This window comes from Pongo abelii, chromosome 1, assembly GCF_028885655.2.
Source record: "Pongo abelii isolate AG06213 chromosome 1, NHGRI_mPonAbe1-v2.0_pri, whole genome shotgun sequence".
NCBI lineage: Eukaryota > Metazoa > Chordata > Mammalia > Primates > Hominidae > Pongo > Pongo abelii.
Window position 1 is genome coordinate 74,454,757 of NC_071985.2, and position 13,833 is coordinate 74,468,589.

Genomic DNA, 13,833 nt, shown 5'->3' on the forward strand with positions numbered 1-13,833 from the left:
AAGTTCATGGACCCTCTGTGAACCCCAGGATAAGAACCATTGCTATAAAGCTTGATAAAATAATGCTTTCTAAATTCCATCCTTTCTAAAATTTTAAAGTATTTATTTTCTCATTACTAAAGCCAAATATAAACATTATACCAAAATTAAGAAATATAGCTAACACAGTGAGACCCCGTCTCTACTAAAAATACAAAAAAAAAAAAATAGCCGGGTGTGTTGGCGAGTGCCTGTAGTCCCAGCTACTTGGGAGGCTGAGGCAGGAGAATGGCGTGAACATGGGAGGCAGAGCTTGCAGTGAGCCGAGATTGCGCCACTGCACTCCAGCCTGGGCGAAAGAGCGAGACGCCGTCTCGAAGCAACAACAACAACAACAACAAAAAATAAATAAATAAATAAATGAGAAATACAGATTAAGCAGAAAAAGACAAAGATTTAAAAACACCATCCAGAGAGAGCCACTGTTAACATTTGATATAGTAGTTTAACTGTTGAGATGTGGAGCTCATTGCTAATCTATTTTTCAGGCACTGAATCTGCTGCAGGCAGGATTATTAGATTGTAACTTCACTTGGAGGGACATTGAGGAACAGAGAATGCTGATCAGGGACTTCAGCAAAGAGCCAACTCTAAGCACCACAAATATAGGCCAGAAGCTACATGCAGCCCCCTTTCTGGAAAAGGGCTTCTGCCCTTCTCAGCATGGCCCCTGTATTAGCCCGTTCTCACTTTGCTATGAAGAAATACCCAAGACTGGGTAATTTAAAAGGAAAGAGGTTTAATTGACTCACAGTTCCACAGATCAGGAAACTTACAATCATGGTGGAAGGGGAAGGAAACATGTCCTTCTCCACTTGGTGGCAAGAGAGAAAAGTATCAAGCAAAGGGGGAAAAGCCTCTTATAAAACCATCAGATCTCCTGAGAACTCACTCACTATCATAACAGCAGCATGGAGGAAACTGCCCCCATGATTCAATTATCTCCACCTGGTTGAATCCTTGACATGTGGGGATTTTTACAATTCATGGTGAGATTTGGGTGGGGACACAGAGCCAAACCATATCAGCCTCTATAGGCAGGGCAAGCCAGTCTTCACCTTAGCAGCCCAGAAGCCAAGCTAGAGTCCTGCAGCCCCTCTAGTACCAGCTGTCCCACGGATCTCAAATCTCTTGTTAGACCTGATGAATGATCTTGTCTGAATCCTGAATTATGAGTAATGGAAATTGCTCACTAGATAAAGGATACCAACTGACACCACTTAGAACCTGCCAGACACCCGGGTCAGAGCCCTGATGCACTTGGGCAGTGTGTGAGGACTCATCCAAATAATCCATTCAGAAATCATGAGAATGAGGTAGCACTAAATCTAGGAGGTGTGATACAATCTGCACAAACACACACCTGTGTGTGGATAGTGACACTGTGCAACTCTCTCCGAGGTGAGAAGGTAGTCTGACATATGTTCAGCTGTCCCAAGGAAACTCTAGAAGACTGAAGGCTTAGAATGGCTTGTCTAGTCATTGTCAAACAACTTCTGTGGAGAGTCCACCCCATGTGAATTCAGGATACAAGGGAGGCAGGCCCCAGCTTGCTTTCCTCAACATCCCTCAGGACACCCAACCCTGTGAGTCCTCCAGGAATGGCCAGCCTCAGCCAGGATGGTCCATTGCTCTTGTGTGAGCATGAGGTTGTTGAGCCACCAACATCAACTTAGGGATTTGCTGCACCTCCTGGATGAAACTTCTAAAAGATTGAGGCCAATATCACTCTGGCAACATTTAAAAAGCGCCTCTCTTCTCTTCTCCAGTTCAGACCTTAAAGCAATGTCTTCTGACCTCCAAACCAAGACCTTCCCTGGGAAGAGGAGCAGGTTGTTAATAAAATGCTGCTGGTACAGTCATCAAAATGTGACTGTGTGCTTTCCTGGAGGGACCCTGCAACCCCGTGGTAGCACACCAAGCTTCCTCTATGCCTAGTTAAAGATCACCAACAAAGCTCCTGCGTGCAAGGCACCACTCAATTTCAAAATATTTTTAATAAAACAATGTGGAAAGGGCAGCCTGTTCATTTTAATCCTCCACTGGGTCATTCAATTAAACCTGAGATTCTGGGAAAACTTGAACTCCATGATCATATTTTCCATTAGTAATAATAATAAAAGATAATTATGGAACCTGTCTGTCAGATATTCCAGACACCAGCACCTCCACTTAATTAACTGCTAATTAAGATATGAAAGAACTTCAGCATCTCTCACACATCCTGACTTTATTAAGCCTCAGCAAATCTTCCTCAGGAAACGAGAAACCTAAATAGCCAAGGCTGAGCCCTTCCCTGGATTTACAAAACAGGGTGGTGTCAGGTGAGTGGTGAGGAAGGCTGACTTTGAGGACCAGCCATTTAACTACAGCATTCAGTTGTTACATCATGACTCTGAGAGGAAAGAATGTGGGAGAAGGGAAAGGAACTAACAAGTTTTGAGTTCTTTCCTTCTGCTGCACACTGAGCTACGACTTTTACATGTATTACCTAAGTAAATTCTCATTGCAACTCTGTAAAGAAATATTATTATTCCCATCTTACAGATTAGAAAATAAGTGCTTAGAGGGATTCAGTAAATTCCTTTCCAAGTCTGTGGCTGGTAGGAGCTAGGATTTGAGCCAAATGTTACACTTTTCATTTGTAGTTCCAGGTAGGTACAAGAAAGAGAAATGTCTTTTTCCTTGTCTTTACCATTATTGACAAAGCAAAAGCGCAAAGCATTTGTGGCAGCTAGGCTTCAAGATGACCCCCAGTTGACCTTTGCTTTGTGGCATTCATACCCTTCTGCAGCTTTTTCCCTTATTAAATGGGGCTAACCTGCATACCAATAGAATCTTGCAGAAATGATGGTGAGCTTAGTCTTATAAGACACTGTGGCTTCCACCTTGCACTTTCTCAGATTGTTCACTCTTGGGGAAGCTAGCCACTATGTTGTAAGGACACTCAAGCACCCTTGTAGAAGCCCACATGGGGAGAAGCTGAGGCCTCCTGCAATGACCAATATCACACAAACGAGCCATCTTGGAAGCAGATCCTCTATTCCTACCAGCTTGAAGACTGCAGCCTTCAACATCTTGACTGAAACCTCATGACAGACCCTGAGCCAGAACCACTCAGATAAACTGCTTCTGAATTCCTGACCCACAGAAATTATGAGATAATAAATGTTTATTGTTTTCAACCACTGAGTTTTAGGGTAATTTGTTATGCATCAGTAGATAAATGGAGAATTCATGAACTTCTTACACTCTGCTGAATTGCAAAGCCTTGCCAATACCAGTGGGTCAGAGAAATCCCTCTAAGAAACATTCAAATTTGTATGCCTGAAAGTAGGAGTCTGAAATAACAGCCATCAGGATACCTCCTGGTTGGAAGCCTTGTGAGTTTAGAAGCAGAATATGGGTCACATCACGAACAGTTGCCTAAATTTCCCATTTTCACATTAAGATGACTAAGAACAATTTGAAGGTTGTTCACAATCTGATCCATTGTTCAGCAACCAACTGCTGTGAGAATTGAGAACAAAATGAATTGACCATACTTTGGGGGTATTGGGCAATTTTGTCTATAGCTGATCCGCATCCTTGGGATCAAATCACCATTACTGGAACATCTCCAGCAATTTGCAGTACATCAACCAAAACCTTTCAAGCAACAAGGTTTATACTGGATGTCAAAAAGAACTGTTACTGTAAAGTCTGAAACCTCTGCAGTTTTTGATTGTTGGATCTCACCTGGCCCAGCAGGTGTCTTTCTTCTGAAGTCCATGACTCACCTAAGCCAAAGAGGACAAAAACACAAAGCCCTGGAGAAAAATCTGTGATTGAGATCAACAGAGTCTCTTGGGTTGCACTTTTTGGACTGTCCAGTTCCGCAGCTCTTGCCTAGGCAGTCAGGGGCAGGGAGCCCATGCTACAAAGTCCAAGCCAAGACCCTCTGATGGCCGAACTCACCTGTGTTACAGAGGGGTCAGCACTTGATGAGGAAGGAAAATATAATGCACATTTTCTAGACATATTTCATAGGAATTTTTTTCCAAAGATGAGCTGTTGCAAGTTGACCCCAGATAATGCTGGGCACTGGAAAGTGTACATACAGGTAAATGAGTAGGTTGCAGCATGGACAGAAAGAACACATCCATTTGCTGAAGCTGCTGGACAGTCAGGTCAGCATGCTCTTTACTCTCGTGTATGTCTCTCGGGATGCCACTTCCCCTCTCCCTCGGGTCCCTCTGAAACTGTGTAAGCTAAAAGGATTTGGGACCATGAGCCCTGTACCGCATATTTGTCTAAGCCAATGGTTTTGCCTCTAGAACTTGCTGTTGCAGGAATATATGACTACCTTGTGACACATCAACTTCAAGAATGGCTGTCATAATAATCCTTTGCCTTGTCACCAGTTATATGAATCTATCTTAAGATAAGGCCTTTGTGTGATATCATTAGGGCTGTAGGACTTGTTCATCAAATTAAGTGGATCTACTAGTGAGGTAATGCGTGTTATATCACAAAGGCCAGTATATGAGGTTCACAATGAGCTTCATTCTGTCAGAGCAAGTGTGGTAATGACTTCAGGAAGACTGGCACACACATTCCACTTCAGTTTGGCAGTTGCTCAGCCAACAGTTGGAAACCCATTTAAATAAATAAAACTGGTTAAGTGGAAAAGCAGACAGGACTAGAATACAGAAGCCCCACATTCTAGTTCTAGTCCTCTAAATCACTTTGGAGGTGCATGCCCTGACATGTTCCCATGGCCCTCTCCCTCAAGGACAGGGGCTCCTTGCAGGTGGTGGCTGTATCCTCTTCTTCATATTCCCGGTGCCTGGCATGGGCCTGGGTACTCACAAGGCTCTTAGTAAATGGTTGCTGCCAATGACTAAAAAAGTAAATAAGCACACGTACCCACATTCACATACGTATATATGTGGTTAAATTGAGCGTGAAAGGAAGTCTAAAAGGATGTACTCCATGCTGCCAACACAGGGACTGAGGTAATGTGGATGGTGCAGGGAGGGAGAGGAGGTAGAGACAGGCAGGCAATGGAGAAAAAAAAAAAAAAAGAGAGTGCACTAAAAATTCTACATGTATAGTATAATCTTGTAAAAGCATGTGTATGTATGCATAAACAAATTAGAGGAAAAATGATGATGTTTGTATGTTAAGTCAGAGCAAGTTGCAGAGTATTTCAGTTAAAAACTATAAACAAAAACATCCCATATATCTGTTATATATGCATAATTACATTTAAATGAGCAAAAGGGAGGGTGTATATTTAGGTGCTTTGAGACACCACCCAACTGAGGCACTCAATTCTGCAGCTGCTGGGAGCGTTGGCTGCTGAGAGCTCACAGCTGAGTCCCTTTTCAGGAATCAGCACCAGCCAAAAAGAGCTTCTTTGCCCATCCTCTCCCTGGGGGCAGCCCAGAGCCAAAGATGTGTGGGTGTGTGTGGGGCCCAAAGACCTGGATCCTTTTTCAATGCAGGACAACTCCAACGTTCCCTCTGGCCAGTTCCACTTCCTGTACTTCCCCCAGGTGCTGTAGCCCTCAGGAGTAAGTCTCAGTAAGTCTTCTGTGTGCATATCCAGTCTCAAGCTGTTTCCTGGGAATTATGACAGTGTGGAAGGATACTTACCAGCGTATTAAAATGTTACTTAAGGAACCGAGATTGGGAGAAATGATTAGCGTCTTCTGCATACATTTTTATATTGACTTTTTTATTATAATAAGCATGTGTCACTTTTATAATTTTAGGAATATCAAATGAAGAACTTTAAAATGTAATAAACATGTTAGTTGAATGAGTGAATAACTGTGCCTACATCTAGTTGGAGAAATAGGTAACAATAAAATAGCATGTCAAAAGTACTTAGTGTTTTTAATAAACTCAAGTGAAGGGGATTTTCATAATATTTTTCATGACTTTTGATGTAGTTGGTTCAAAAGATATTGGACCAGCTTTCTGAGAGTGAGGTTAGCACCTCACAGATGAGGATGAGGAAAAGAAAGGTCAGTGGGTAGAAGCAAACAGGAGGGGGAGTTGTAATTCCATGGAAGAAGAGATTTTCTAGTCTCAGAGCTATCTGCCCCCCAGATAGGCTGCAATTTGTGGGCAGCTACCATCTAAATTACACTGTCCAAAGAACCTGCGATTCTTCCATTTGGTGAGCAGCCAGATTAGAATTGGAAGAGAAAAATACCTGGCATTTATATCACCTGCAACACCTCCCAGTCCTGGGCCCTGGCAAGCCCATTGATGACCAGTTCTTTCCCTGTGATGCCACCTCAGAATTATTGTCCCCACTCTCCAGCAGCCACAGTGAATGCACTGGAGTATTTACTCAAGATGGAAAATGTTTGCCCTTCCAGAACTAAATAATCTTTACACTTCTTCCAATTCTGAGGTTTCATGAGGTCCTCCAGGGAAGGTTAATTTATTCACAAATGTCTTAGATGAGCAAGCCTCTACTTCAGCCAAATGCTTGCTTCTTCTTCTCTCAGATGTCACCTGATTTTTGCAAATCCATCCTCTTGAAGCACCTATAAATGATATCCCTGAGGCTCAGTGTCCCATTTGGAGAAGGCTTAGCAGGGTTTGTGAGAAGCAAGCCCTTGAAGGCGTAATTATCGAGCCACCAACTGTGTTGACACATCCTTGGAAATTGTGTAGCAGAGGCCTGGCTGAAGATCTACGTAGGACCCCTGATTACAGAAGCTGACAAATTTGCTTACTCAGAAGGCTCTCACTTAACAATCAATGCCACTGCTTTTATTGGAGGTTGTTCTAACCTGGGAGAATTACTTTGTTTTGCATGCATTTATTCCTTCTTTGTTGAACTTTTATGCACTGGCATTGTGCTTGGGACAGGAACTAAAGCAGTGAGAAAGTCAAAGATTCTGACCCTGAGGAGTTGGGAGTCCAGAGTGAGCATGGCACAATTAAAGAGGTTTATAGTACATGGAGATTTTCACGACATAGGAATGCTTAGAGTGCCAAGGACATTAAGGACATAAGAGGGGGTCAGGTTGGGGAGGAGGTTTGTATGGGAGGCCTTTTGGAGAGAGTGTCAAGCATTTGTCATAATCAGATCAGCTAAGCATGTTATTACAGTCACTTTCAAAGACCTAAAGCACATTTCTGGATTTATAATCATTCTATAGATTTGTTTACCTCAAATATTTTCCTTTTTATTGAAAACTATGAGAATGAATGAAAGAAAATCAATGAAATAAATGAAAGTCTCTGGAGAGAAAAAGCAACTAAGCAACAATTTTCTTTGCTTTGGAAATTCACATGGTGCACCTACAAATTTATTTTAAAGGAGATGTGGTACTTAGAATAAAAAGGGAAACCAGGGTTTGTTATTTTGAAACCATTAATATATTTCTTCCCTCGCTTATTTCTTTTTCAGGTGGCTGCATCGTTTTAACTGCATAGAGGGCAGGTGTCTTTTGGAATTAGGATTAAAGAACGTGCAGTAAAGAGAAAGCATCGAAGACACCATCACGAAAGGTATCATTTCCTGTGAACATTTGATCATTCATCACTCCCGTGGCCAGTTTGAGGCTTTCATATATAACTGCATATTCCCAGGGATCTGAGACCCTTTGTTACTGAAACAACACCCTGGGGGCTAGTCTCCTTGAAATGAGGTGGTCAACAGCATTAGCTCCTCTGGGCTTCTTGCAGTCTCTGAAAAAGCTAGAGAAACTGAGTACCAAGGCTTTGGCTTCTCATAAAATATTTCTGAATGCATTTCATGATGCGGTTGGTAATAAAAGTGTGTTTCTGCGCTCAGTCCCTCCAAGAAGCTAGACTTGACTCCCAGCCTGCCCATGCCTGCACTGGGCCCGCATGAATCAGTGCTAAATTATTCACCAGTCTCACTCTAAAATTTCTGGAGTTCCAAAACCCCTAAGAAAGTATTATGAAAAAAATATCCATCTCTTTATCTCTATCCATAACTATATGGCTGGAGGAAAAACCTGTCGTTTTATTTCCTTTAATTTAAAAGCTTTCCTAATTCCTTTTTCATACCACATATATATGTCTAAAGAATTTTCAGGTTGAAATAATAACCTCTAAAAAATGGTCCACAGGAGAAGGCTGTTAGGATTCATAGAGTTGGCAGGCACAGTGAATATTTTGCTCCTTTAATAACTTTCCATGGCACTCAAACTTGATATACTGAACTGGGAACTTCTCAAACAGGTGTGGCCCTTTTTTATTGCACAAAACAATAATATAGCCACCAGTCTTCTCTCTGTGTTTGTTATACAATTGCTTAAGTTTTTTGAGAAAAGTTTGTTCAGGAGCTCATTTTCTTCCTTAGACTCACTGCAGTCTCAGTATCCATCATGCTACTCTACAGATTTAAGGCAAGTCTTTTCTGAAGCCCCATGTTTGAATCAGCCCAGAACACCCTCAGTGGCAGCCTGCCTCCCTTGGGGGCACTTGACTACAAAGTACCCCATGCCATTTAAAACACCTTTGAACATTCCAATTCACAAGAGACATCATCACATCACGCTGGCTATCAACCATTCACACTGAAGGGAGACTTGGTTAATTTGTTGCTTCTAGGATACCAGCGGGTTCAGATCAAGTTCTCTGCAACCAAGCAGAGCTGAAAGGTGGACCAGGGTGTACCAGCGGCTAAGGGCTAAGGGTGCCTGTCATGAAAGCAACACTGGCAGTGTATTACAATGAAGACATTTTTACTGACCTGCACTCTGCTCAGGGAAAGCACTTGTGTGGTTAAAAGAATATTTGACAAACTATGCTGATTAAATCTCAAAGCCACCTCCTAGCACAGAGGGCAGTCCATCTTTCCCGGCCAAGCCTGTCACATGTGTCTGAACCACCTCACAGGAGAACATAGCTTGTCCAGATTAGTCCCCTCCCACACACTTACAAATCACTTTTCACTAGCATGGCTTGGTGTTGGAATTGCAGGAGTTACCAAATAGGTAGGCAGCCAGGTCCCCTCATGGCTGCTTGGCAATTCAAACCCAGGTGCTCACAGGCTGGCCTAAACTGCCTTGCTCGCCTGCTTCTATCTCACCTTCATTTCCCATGCATTCGAAGCAGCTTATTTTAAAAGCTGATTAGATGAGCCCTTAATAACATTAGAATTTAAATGGTCCCAGATAGGTTTTCAGCTTCTTGCCAAATTGAGATAAATGTGATATTTGGGGAGTTGAGCTCCCAGTTTCAAGCCTGCTCTGTACTGCAGACAGGTTTTGAAGTACCATATTACCTTCTCCCGTTTTGCAGCCTAAAACTGGGTTTGTGTGTGTCCATAAGGTGCTCTTCCTCTCCAAAGGTCTGTGATTCTCTGTGTAGATATGTCTCCATGATCATGCATTTTCAAAAAATGGTAATTTGGGGGAAGGGGCCCAGGACAGAGTTCTAGCTTTCAATTGTGATAATCTATGGAAAAGCTTCACTCTATACCCCCACACCTTATGATAACTTTCAGTTCCAGACAATAACCTTTATTGAGCAACTGTTATTTAGCCATTTACTTTGATATTAATGCTGTTAGTACCTGACTTTGGCTGAGAATAATGTAAGATAGTCAGAAATATGAATGTTTCACTTTATGAATATGTTCAGCACCCACTGTAACTCTTATGAGTGGGTTCACTCCCAAAAAGGAAAAACACACTTATCAAGCCAAATAGATATAGCCTTTCAACTTAATACCCTTCTGTCAGATTTTATAAAAATAAAAGCAAAATGGGAAAGGGGAATTTAAAAAAACAAGCAAAAGTGGACGTAAACAAATGGTTCAATGTTTAGGTAAATGTATTCTTACAGACAAATAAACTGAGTTATCTGCTTGCTATATTGCCCCGGCCAAACTAGGCACCTGGCTATCCCCAGAGTTAAATCTTGAAACTCCTAAAAACACAATTTGCCCTTCTGGATATGGGTGGTCATGAAAGAAGTGTCCCTGAATTTAAGCTTCTTTGTGAAATGCTTAACAAATGTAGCTGCTCTTACAGACTTTCAAGAGAAGCTAAACCTTGAGCTTAACCCTTGAGCATTAGCACTCAGGTGGGGAACGACTGCCCACCATATCTCCCTGGAGGGATGTTGAGGACTCCAAGGAGCCAGGTAGGTGAAGGAGGGGACCTGGGGCTTGAGCATAGCTGTGGGCAAACCCACTTTTCCTGCACTGGCCCTGCCAGTCCAAAGCTCACCCCAGACTTCAGGGACTCTTGAGGGGTTTCAGGAGGAAATTACTTGTAATCCATTTAAACTATGGCTTTGATCATAAACTACAGTTAGAGTGTAAATGTCTGCTTTGCTGTGTGATAAAACCAGGTTGAGGAGGCTGAGCAAAGTACAACTCCAGAATTGCAGTGTTTGACTCTATGCCAAACCTCTGATCAGTCAGAGCTCAAATGGCTGTTCCCTATGTGTATTAGTCTGTTCTCACACTTCTGTAAAGAACTGCCTGGGACTGGGTAATTTATAAAGGAAAGAGGTTTAATTGACTCACAGTTCAGCATGGTTGGGGAGGCCTCAGGAAACTTACAATCATGGCAGAAGGGGAAGCAAACATGTCCTTCTTCATATGATGGCAGGAAGGAGAAGTGCCAGGCAAAAAGGGAAAAGCCCCTTATAAAACTGTCAGATCTCAGGAAAACTCACTCACCATCATGAGAATAGCAGCATAGAGGTAACCGCCCACATGATTCAAGTACCTCCCACTAGGTCCCTCCCATGACATGTGGGAATTATAGGAACTGCAATTCAAGATGAGATGTGGGTGGGGACACAGCCAAACCATATCACTATGGAAGGGGAAAGAGGAGTATCAGAGGAGGTCTTGGCAGAGCCTCCATGCCTTGGCCCACCCACGTCTTGGGAAATTAAGCATTCCGTGCCATTGTGACAAGGCTTTCATTAAGACCATATTATCTAACAGGCGACTGCTTGTCCAAGTACCTTCCTAGTACTTGTGTTTGCTCTCAACATCTTGTGCTTTACATGTGCAAAATGTAATGGCATTGGATGCATCAACTGGCAGTTTACATGCAAACTCACCTCCTCCTTCGCTAAGCCTGGAGCTATAAAGAGCTTGTTCAATTTCACTCTCCTTCTCAGAATGCTTCTGTGCAATCATCCTGCCCAACTTGCTTTTGTCCTGTCTCTGGAGAGAAAGGGTTCCTCCTGGCCACAACTAATTCTTCCACTGAGTCCTTGGTCTCTTCCTTACCCTTCTCCTCTATAGCCTGATCCACCCATTGCTCTCCTTTCCTCACTTGCATTTTCTCTCACTCTCTTTAAGTTCTTTTTCTTCTGCTTGTAAACAATACTTGGTCTCCATTAAAACAAACAAACAAAAAGCTTTCCCTTGATTTCCTGATTCTCTCTCTCTTTCTCTTGTCCTGGATTCCAGGGAAGAACATTCTACCTTCACTTCTCACCATTTACTTATCCCTGAATCCTATGGAAAGTAGTGCATCCTACCTACCCGTGCAACAAATTCAACCTAATTCGGCAGACATGCAAGTAGCATATACTAGGTGCCACACCCTGTCTGGACTCTGAACACAAGAAGGACACACTCTTACAAGGAAGGCAAGGCATGCCTCCCCCACGCCTAACTACAGTGTGATAGTGAGATGGTGAAGCTATGCACTGTAGAGAGGCAGGGTGAGAATCATCAGCCCTGTCTTGGGGGAGGGGGCAGCAAGGAAAGTGTCAAAGGAGTTCTCCAGCAAATGGGGGACCCATGAAGAGAAACGAGAAAAAGAGAGAAGAGGGAGGCCAGTCCAGTAGGAGGAGCAGCATGGGCAAGGTCATTGAGATCATGGGGCCCAAGCAGCCTGACGTGTAGAAGGCGCTATGTACATGGCAGGGAGGCAAGGAGTATGGAGGCTTCACAGAATGACAGACATTTAGACTTTGAGTGGAGATCTGAGAAACTTTAACCCTTTTCTTGCAGACAATGGGAACAATAGAGGGTTTAAAGGCAGGAGTGACATAATCAGGTTGCCTTTAGAAAGATCACTCAGGACACAGCAATTAGAGGGGGAGATGAGATAGGAAGTTGCTCTAATAGTCCAGATGAGAGGTGATAAGGACCTCAACCAAAATAACCTGTGCTAGGGATGGAGAAGAGGGGATTCTAACGTAATCTCCTCCATTCTCCACAAATCCACCCAAACAGATGTTATCTCTTCTGCACTAAACCCTCAGAGCATGTATTGTACTTTTTCTTACTGTGCTTATTCAACTTGTATTGCAGTCATTTGTGTATTTCTCTAATGTTCCTTATCAAATTGTATCTTTGTCTCCCTTTCCTCAAATTACAGTACCTTGAATTGAATTTTCAAGGGCTTCAAACCATGAATAATTGAGGAATCAGCCATGTATAAGTGCTCATCATTTGCATAATAGTGTAAACAAGCTTATAAATTTATTTTTATTTTTCACATTATTTTTGTTATCCCACAATGCCCCACTATCTTTGTAGTTCTTCAGGTTTTGGGGAAATAGTAAACAAGTATTCGCTAATACACACAAGCGACAGAGGCGCTGCTGGATTCTCACCTCCCCAGTCAAGGGAAGTGGTTGAAAGGAGAGAACAGATGATTGCATTGATTGAGTATGAAAACCATGTACAAATATTGAGAAATATGCTGTCTAAAGAGACAGAGAATTGCAGAGCACACTGCATAATGGGACCCACGCGCAGAGTCCCGAAGGTCAATGTGCAGATACAAATTGATTAAGCTAAGTACTTACTGAAATTGCTTTCCAACATACAGATGAGAATTGATCATAAGCAGGACCCATATTTATGGTGAAAAAGCTTTATAAAATTATCCATTGGTATGTCATAAAGGCAAATTTAAATTCTCTGGATTTCCCCAAATGAAAGTATCTATATTGTTAACAAATATGTCATAACGAGTGAACCAGTACTTACAATTTTGTGATCGAGTTTCTTTATGTGTGGACTTAAGTGGCCTCATAACAGCTTTATTTTTTTTTTGGCATCTTTTTACAACCCTGAGGTTAGCCTCTCTGTCTCATGCCAAACCAAATGATTCTTTTTTTTTCCTCCAGTACTACATATTGTGTCAACTTCATTGTTTTGCCTACAGATTGTAGTTTTGCATAAGTTCTGTTTAAGAAACCAATTTATTTTTTATTTTTTATTTCCATAAGTTATTGGAGAACAGTTGGTGTTTGGTTACATGAGTAAGTTCTTTAGTGGTGATTTGTGAGATTTTGGTGCACCCATCACCTAAGCAGTATATGCTGCACCCAATTTGTAGTCTTTCATCCCCCATCCCCTTCCTACGCTTTCCTGCTGAGTGCCCAAAGTCCACTGTGTCATTCTTATGCCTTTGCATCCTCATAGCTTAGCTCCCACTTATGAGTGAGAATGTATGATGTTTCAAACCAAAAGACTCTGATTGGCCATGAGTTAGCCCTATCTACTGTGGTACCCGAGTTTTCACTCTTAGACACAATCCCTAGCTCTAGGAAACTAGGAGTCAGAAATCTTCTAAGCCCACATGGCATCCAGCACACTTAAGCAGTGGCTTTGAGTGCCGCCAGCCTGTGGCATTTAGGCAGGAGAAAAGAAAAGGAGAAGTGGAGTGGGGTGGATAAAAGGAAATGCAAGGCAGCTAAAGGAAAATTAAGAGAAAGGAGTAGAAGGCATAGTTAAGCAAGTCTTTGTTGAGTAATTTTTGTGTCAAATATAAAAGTATGCATCACAGGCCACACAAAAGAAGTATGTATCGTGCTTGCTGCACT

At 42.3% G+C, this 13,833-nt stretch overlaps 1 protein-coding gene across 2 annotated transcripts in view; it reads left to right on the plus strand.

Moving 5' to 3' along the window:
* The window catches only part of TNR (tenascin R), a 434,051-nt gene that overhangs the window by 215,669 nt on the left and 204,549 nt on the right, over positions 1 to 13,833 (plus strand). For both annotated transcript variants that reach the window (XM_024251170.3, XM_054524892.2), the window contains exon 2: positions 7,457 to 7,557. The gene's annotated coding sequence lies outside the window, so the exon portion shown is untranslated. The remainder of the gene's footprint in view (positions 1 to 7,456; positions 7,558 to 13,833) is intronic.